Source organism: Tupaia chinensis, unplaced genomic scaffold (assembly GCF_000334495.1).
Source record: "Tupaia chinensis unplaced genomic scaffold, TupChi_1.0 Scaffold000054_1, whole genome shotgun sequence".
Classification (NCBI taxonomy): domain Eukaryota; kingdom Metazoa; phylum Chordata; class Mammalia; order Scandentia; family Tupaiidae; genus Tupaia; species Tupaia belangeri.
In genome coordinates this window covers 629,719-638,138 of record NW_006159512.1, presented here as the reverse complement: position 1 = coordinate 638,138, position 8,420 = coordinate 629,719, and the positions used below count along the sequence as shown (strand labels likewise).

Here is an 8,420-nt window from a genome sequence, read left to right as displayed (position 1 = left end):
CCCAGCAGGCATAGCAAAATAGAGATAGATGATAGATAGATAGATGGATGGATGGATAATAGATAGATGATAGATATAGACAGATGATAGAAGAAGCAAGGGAGGAAGGAAGGAAGGAAGACAGACAAAAGGACTGGAGAATGTAGAATTGACTTTCCTTTCCTGAATCTATAAAGCACTTGGAGGCTTTGAGAAGGAAGGTGTCCGCTGAGTAAGTGAAACAAAATACTTAGAAAAAAAAATTTTAATTGCCAGAGAGCATAATGCCCAGAACAAGAGAGAGGGAGAGATAGAAAAAACACCCCTCAGTGGAGTGTGGTCACATTACAATCTCTCCTCCATTTCTCCATCCCATTGGGATTTGGGCATGCATACATGCATATTCCATGTGTTTTTATTTTCTTTCTTCTTTTTTTTTTTGCAACCTAAAAGTATTTTCTTATCTGGGGACTGGTAGGTGGCATGGTAATTAAAGGTGCTGGATTCCAACATGGCCAACTGCAATTTGAGTCCCAGCTTTGGTGGTTTCCTTTCTCACTTTCCCTCTTTCTCTCTGTCACTCTCTGGTCAAAATTAGAAAATAATAATAATAATAATAAATAAAGTTTAAAAGTTTACTTATTAAAACTTTATCAATAGTTTAATCAACTATACAAAAAAGATGAGACAAGCACGTGCATTTCTAGAACTGCATGTCAGTCGGGCCAGATCCCTGCAGAGGGAATTCCTGGCATGACCTCATTCATCTGTGAGGACACAGAGCAATCCTTGTTCAGTCAGACACATTCATCTTACTTTCTCTGGCTCGGTCATACCTCTCCTTTTTGATGTCTTCTTCCTGCTTGTGAATGTACATCTCCAGTTATCTGCTTCTTAGAGCAGACATTTACCTTCCTCATCCACCAGCCATCAGAGGAGGACTAAGATCACACACACAATTGATTCAACCCATTCTTTGGGGAGGGTTTCCTGGTTACCCTCTTCCATCCTCCTATCTGGAATCAGATATGTTTCCACAACTTTTTTACTTCTTGCTGAAGTAGCTTTTGAAAAACAAAACTACAAACTCGGCTATTCCCCAGAAGAAATCTGCTAACAAAGATAACCTTCATGGGAACTGACTTCGGCTATCCAATGCTTGTCTGTTTGACACATAAACTATCACACCTCCCATTGGCTGCTTCCCCCTGTGTTTTTCAAGCAGCAGAGATCAGATCAAACTGCAGCTGGCCATGTGAAATCCAGCTCCTTTAACCACTAGGCCATAAGGCCAGTCTAGTACTTAGAAATTTGTAATTAATTCATCAGGGTCCCTTCCCTCTGTACAACCAACCAGGTATCAGTTAAGAAGAGAGCAGGTGCTTATATTGCAGTTCGTGCTGTTCAATTAGCACAACTCCCACCAGCAGGATTTAACCGCAAGCATGGATAATTCAAACCTGAAGACATCCCCAAATCCTTGTTTGGGAGGGATTAAAATGTGTTATTTGATTTTAAAAATAGATTTAACTTTTAAATTATGTTTACCCTGCCCTAAATACTAAAATGGGTTTGCTTTTCCAGGTCACACATCAATGGTCACTTTTGAACATTTCATTGGTGAGGGAAACCTCCTTGGTATTAAAATAATAAATCTTATGAATAAACACTAAATGTCTAATACTAATTTTTAGAGAGAAATACAAATGTACAATCTACCATTATGTTTTATTAAAAACACATATAACAGTAGGGTGCATTATTAATATACAATAAGATACTCTATGATAATGATAGTCATGAAATTATCCATAATCCTACCATGTAAATATAATTACTCTCTTTGCATTTTAAATTGCAGGTCACCTTCCACGTGCATTCATAATTTTTATATTTGCTTTCTTCTTTTAAAGAAAATTTGCCGGGACCAGCAGATGGCGTAATGGTTACATCTTTGAGCTTCCACGTAGTTGACCGTGGATCAAGTTCCAGGTTTAGTGGCCCTCACAATGGGCATGTGTGCATGAATGCACAAGATCCTGTGGAGAATGGAGGAGAGGAGATTGTGGTGTGGCCATCCCCCCTGGGGGGTGATTTATCGCTTTCTGTCTCTCTGTCTCTGCATCTCTGGTGAACACATGTGCCCTATTGCAAAAATATCTTTAAAAAAAAACTGACAAAGGGAGTGCATGCTTGCCAGAGAGAGACAGAGAGACAGAAGGAGAAAGGACTCCCCATTGGGGTGTGGTCATGCCACAATACCTTCTCTTTTATTTCTCCATCATCTTGGGAATTTAGGCTCACATACACATGTGCCTAACATGACCTTCAAGCCATCCAGGATTCCAACTGTGCAGTCCCCGATCACCAAGTCAAGGGCCAGTGCATATGTGCTTTTTTAAAAATTTTATTTCATTATTTGTGTGTGTGTGTGTGTGTGTGTGAGTTTTGCTATAGGGTGAGTGTGTTGTAATCTCTTCCCCTCCATTCACCTCTTAGGATTTGGGGCATGCATGCACGTCAACCTAGGGTGAGTTTCAAGCTGCCAGGTCCCCAAGCTGCCAGGTCCAGCACTCGAACTGTGATCCAGCACCCAAACTGTGGTCCAGCACCCCAATCACTACACCACCTGTTGGCCCCTGCTTTCTTTTTAAAAGAGAAATCCATAGAGCATGAAAAAGATCTATAGTGGATAATGAGGAGAAGAAAGAATAGAAAAAGAGCCACAGATGATGAAAGAGTGATATGGAAAAAGAAAATAAAGGGGAAAAAAAGTATCAAGAGGCTGGGTTGAAAGAAGACAGACCAGGGACCAGCAGTTGCATAATGGCTATGTTGCTGGACTCCCATGTAGTCGACCACGGTTCGAGTCCTGGACCTGGTGGCTTAAACTCACACCAGGTGTGTATGCATGTGTGCCCAAGATCCCAAGAAGAGAATGTAGGAGAAGGGATTGTGATGGGACCATCTCTCTTGGGAGGTGATTTCTCGCTTTCTATCTCTCTGTCTCTCTCTGTCTTTCTGGTGAGCACATGCGCCCTATAGCAAAAACCTCTCAAAAAAAAAAAAAAAAAAAGACTGAAAAAAAAAAAGGAAGTAAGACAGACCAAAAACTTGAAAAGAATTAGGGAAAAACTGAGAGAAATAAGTCAGGGAAGTTTGCCCAAAAAGAGGTTATAGAAGGCCTCTTTCAGACGTTAAGAAGAAGTCTAGAAGTGGACACATCAGACTTGGTAAGGGGATTTTGAGCTTTCTCCTCTGCTATCCCAGTACCTAGTTTCAAACTCAAGATCACATCACTGTGAAATTGTGCCAATATGCACACCCAGTTGTCGGCCTGAAGACTGTGAAATTGTGCCAATATGCACACCCAGTTTTCTGCCTGAAGATGAACAGAGGACAAAAAGGCGATGCCATCCAGTCGGGTCCGTTCCTCTTCCCCTGTTTTCCTGAGAGTCCACACATAGCTTCGTGTCTCCCACTGGCCAGCATGTGGTCCCACGGCCTCGTCTAGTTAAGCAGTCTAGAGGGTGTAGTCTAAAATTGAGCTGCAAAGTTAAGCACTCGGTCGATTTGAAGGTACTGTTATCAGACAGCGAGGAGAGAAAACTGAGCAGCAGCTTCAGTTGCACTACAAGTTCTTTGGTTATCAGTAATATCATCCCCACTAGAAAACAGCAGTCAAGACCTAAGTGAAATCCTGGCTCAGTCCCTTACGGAGTCCTGTGACTTTATGCAAAATTCTGTGTTCAATTGTTATAAAGATTAGGTGAATTAATACATGTAAAGTACTCAAAACAATACCCAGCACGTGGCAGATCCTCAACATCAGCTCATTGGTAGTCATTTATTTTCAGAGTTATTTGATTCCATAAATAATCATTCATCGCTTCCTGGAATGTAGTCGGTGCCTCTTAAATACGGGTGGAGAAATAACTTAGATTTTAGAAAGTTTCTTTAGGACTTTAGCTGCGTGGGTGGCTCTGTTTGGTAAGAATCGTCTAAAAGTACCTTGACATTCAAACTCTGTCAGGTTTTTAAATTCTTGCCGGTGGTGGTAATGTTTTGTGATTCTGCGATTGTTTTATCTTTGTTATTTGAGAGATTAGGTAGGGCTGCATCACTTCTTAATGCCTGAAGGTTATGTAACATTTCGAAAATTATGTTTCTTTCCTGTTGCTGATACTTTTTTTAATGTCAAATCCACATTTTTTTGTAACAGAGTTTAGGTCTAGTGGGAATAATACTCATGAAGGGAGGGGGAGAGAGAGAGAGAGAGAGAGATGTTTCAGAAATAAAAAGGTTAATTATTGTTAACCATTCCTGAAATATTTTTAAGACTGGAGAGCCGCTGACCAATACCTTGATCCCTGGCTGGCCAAGCTCATCCTTCGTCTAAAAGAGCAATGATAAATTCAGAGAATTGCTGAGTATGTTGCCTAAGTTGCCCACTTTTTCTACCCACAGCTAGTGAGGTCCTATTTTATTCCCATTTCAGTCACAAGAAAATCCTAAATTCAGAAAGATGAGACAAACAGCCTGCAATCTCAAAGTGGTGAGTGGTTAAATCCAGACACAAATTCCATACAGCCTCTTCGAATATATCCCACCCCATTCAGAACTTTATTGATTCCAATAAGCTCCTAAAAATGGATTTGAAAAGGGCTGAGCAGCCTTGGAGAAGCATGCAGCCAGTGGAGGGCCACCTTATCTCTGACTATAGGATGTGAGTTCTGCCTTTTCTGTGGTCCTGGAGAGGACATGTTATTTTCATCAGGTCGTGAAGGGATAGATGAATCTGTGTGCAGAAATGGCTTGCCAGTAATTTCAGTGGGTATCAGCTCTCTTATGTTCATATGCATAAGAGATTGGAGGGTTTGCTTTCAGGGAGGGATTCTGTTTAGGCTCAAGGATGAAGATTTTATTGTTGTTTCATGTTTGTGTGTGTGCATGAGTATGTGTGTGTGTGTGTGTGTGTGTGTGTGTGTGTTTGTGTGCATGTGTGCTTCGGGTACCAAAGGAGGAGAGATGAAGCAGATGGCAGAGATGTTGGCAAGACATCTAAGGCTTGCTAGCTGAAGGGTGTACTTTTAAGTCTTTCTCACAGAAGGTGTAATCAAATCTAGAAGCAGAAAAACCAGGTTTCAAATGGAGTCCAAACTAAAGACATCAGCAACACTGCTTTTAGGTCATATGTACTGAGCATACTTTGCTGATCAAATCTCCAGACGGGGAGGCTAGACTGTGGCACAGTAGTTAGACTTGATCCTCCTCAAGGCTGACCCGAAAGTTCCAGGTTCAAATCTCGAGGCTTCACTGAGTATACCAGATGCATGTGTGGCCATAACCAGGGACTGGCTGATGCTAGGGATGGAAAACTGTGTCAAGACCCTGTTGGGGGCGCTCTCTCTCTGTCTCTCTTGCATGTTTCTTTCCTGTTGCTGATACTTTTTTTAATGTCAAATCCACATTTTTTTGTAACAGAGTTTAGGTCTAGTGGGAATAATACTCATGAAGGGAGGGGGAGAGAGAGAGAGAGAGAGAGATGTTTCAGAAATAAAAAGGTTAATTATTGTTAACCATTCCTGAAATATTTTTAAGACTGGAGAGCCGCTGACCAATACCTTGATCCCTGGCTGGCCAAGCTCATCCTTCGTCTAAAAGAGCAATGATAAATTCAGAGAATTGCTGAGTATGTTGCCTAAGTTGCCCACTTTTTCTACCCACAGCTAGTGAGGTCCTATTTTATTCCCATTTCAGTCACAAGAAAATCCTAAATTCAGAAAGATGAGACAAACAGCCTGCAATCTCAAAGTGGTGAGTGGTTAAATCCAGACACAAATTCCATACAGCCTCTTCGAATATATCCCACCCCATTCAGAACTTTATTGATTCCAATAAGCTCCTAAAAATGGATTTGAAAAGGGCTGAGCAGCCTTGGAGAAGCATGCAGCCAGTGGAGGGCCACCTTATCTCTGACTATAGGATGTGAGTTCTGCCTTTTCTGTGGTCCTGGAGAGGACATGTTATTTTCATCAGGTCGTGAAGGGATAGATGAATCTGTGTGCAGAAATGGCTTGCCAGTAATTTCAGTGGGTATCAGCTCTCTTATGTTCATATGCATAAGAGATTGGAGGGTTTGCTTTCAGGGAGGGATTCTGTTTAGGCTCAAGGATGAAGATTTTATTGTTGTTTCATGTTTGTGTGTGTGCATGAGTATGTGTGTGTGTGTGTGTGTGTCTGTGTGTGTGTTTGTGTGCGTGTGTGCTTCGGGTACCAAAGGAGGAGAGATGAAGCAGATGGCAGAGATGTTGGCAAGACATCTAAGGCTTGCTAGCTGAAGGGTGTACTTTTAAGTCTTTCTCACAGAAGGTGTAATCAAATCTAGAAGCAGAAAAACCAGGTTTCAAATGGAGTCCAAACTAAAGACATCAGCAACACTGCTTTTAGGTCATATGTACTGAGCATACTTTGCTGATCAAATCTCCAGACGGGGAGGCTAGACTGTGGCACAGTAGTTAGACTTGATCCTCCTCAAGGCTGACCCGAAAGTTCCAGGTTCAAATCTCGAGGCTTCACTGAGTATACCAGATGCATGTGTGGCCATAACCAGGGACTGGCTGATGCTAGGGATGGAAAACTGTGTCAAGACCCTGTTGGGGGCGCTCTCTCTCTGTCTCTCTTGCTAATGGAAGAAGTGGGGTAAATAAACTTAAATAAAATCTTCAGGGGAATAGATTCGCCCTCTCTCTGTCTCTCTTGCTAATGGAAGAAGTGGGGTAAATAAACTTAAAATCTTCAGGGGAATAGATTCTGCTGATTAGGAAGTAGAGTCCATTAATGGTCTCAGGCATTCCACAGGTTTGGGCTAAGGACCTACTATGTTACACCAAGTCATAAAACACTGCTGACTGGGTTTATCATTAGGTTTTCAAATAATGTGAGACTTGGGAATGCTTGTCAGAGTTCTGGCTTTAAGAGGAGACATTTTTCCTGTGTTTCACTTGCCTAAAATCTAAAAGACATAAACAACACACATGAATCTTTCTATATCCATATGTGATGTAGAGAGATGTTTTGGAGACACAGTGATCGGTACCATCCATTCTAATTGCTCCAAACAAAAGGGCATGTGGGGTAGGGAAGACGCAGGGGTTGAGAAGGATACTCTATCAACAGAGCTCCCTTGCCTTCTGAAGTTACAACAGAGTTATCATAATAATAATAATCTATCAATTGATCAATCAGTGATTTCTATGTCCTAACAGTGCTGGTCTCTGTTCTACGTGCTCTGTGTGCCTCAACTCATTTAATACTCATGATGTTGATGAACCTATAAGCCCCTACCATTACAAACCTACCAGATAGATAAGGGCACTGTAGCACAGAGCAGGTAAGGAACTTGCCCACGGCCGCACAACTCATGAGGGAAGGAGTTGGGATTTGAACCACCTACAATCAGAACCTGGCTAAGTCATACCACATGTGGTAGGGAAGGCTCATCACTTTTAAACTTCCAAGAAATTTTGGGAACAGAGTGGCAGCCTAGATATTTCTTTGTCACCAAATTCAGGCTCAGGTTCCAATCACGCACTTTTACTGAATGAGTTCACTTCTTAGATGGCTTTATCATCCCCTATTGGTTACTATATTCCTTGTTCTTTACCAAAACATGACAATTTGACACACAACTTCTTTCTCTTAATTTCCCATGTATATTTATATTTGCACATGGTATTTGTATGAATCGCAGAATTGATGGCAATTTTTAGGAACTCATAAGACAAAAATTAGATTTATAAGCAGAATCAGCACTTCAATCTCATCATGCTTGAAATTAGGAATCATAACTTTAAAACAGCATTCCCACACTGGTAATAAAAGTAAGTTATATTTGGGCCCAACTGCAGTAGCTTGTGCTGGTAGATGCTTCAACTTAGCAGGGCGAAGCCACATGGGAGGTTTGAGTTCTGTTCTGGACTCAGCCTAAAAGTTGGGCCTGATCATATGCCCCTGTAGTCTCAGCTAATTGGGAGTCTGGAGAATCATGAGTTAATGAGACTCTGTCTTAAAGAAAAAAAAATTTAAAGGGACCAGCAGTTAGCGTAATGGCTGTGTTGTTGGACTCCCATGTAGTCAACTTCAGTTCGAGGCCCAGACCCGGTGGCTTAAAACTCACGCTGGGGGGAACCAGCAGTTGGCGTAATGGCTATGTCGCTGGACTCCCACGTAGTCGACCGCGGTTCGCGTCCCGGACCCGGTGGCTTAAAACTCACGCCGGGCGCGTGTGCGTGCGTGCCCATGATCCCGAGAGGAGAATGGAGGAGAAGGGATTGCGGCGTGACCATCCCCCCTGGGGGGTGATTTCTCGCTTTCTGTCTCTATGTCTCTCTCTGTCTGTCTGGCGAGCGCACGCGCCCTATCGCGAAAATCTCTCTCAA

At 42.1% G+C, this 8,420-nt stretch overlaps 1 pseudogene; it reads right to left on the bottom strand.

Annotated features, from left to right (window-relative positions):
• Positions 1 to 886: 886 nt before the first annotated feature.
• Positions 887 to 1,174, bottom strand: LOC102480606 (selenoprotein K pseudogene; annotated as a pseudogene).
• Between the last annotated feature and the right edge of the window lie 7,246 nt (positions 1,175 to 8,420).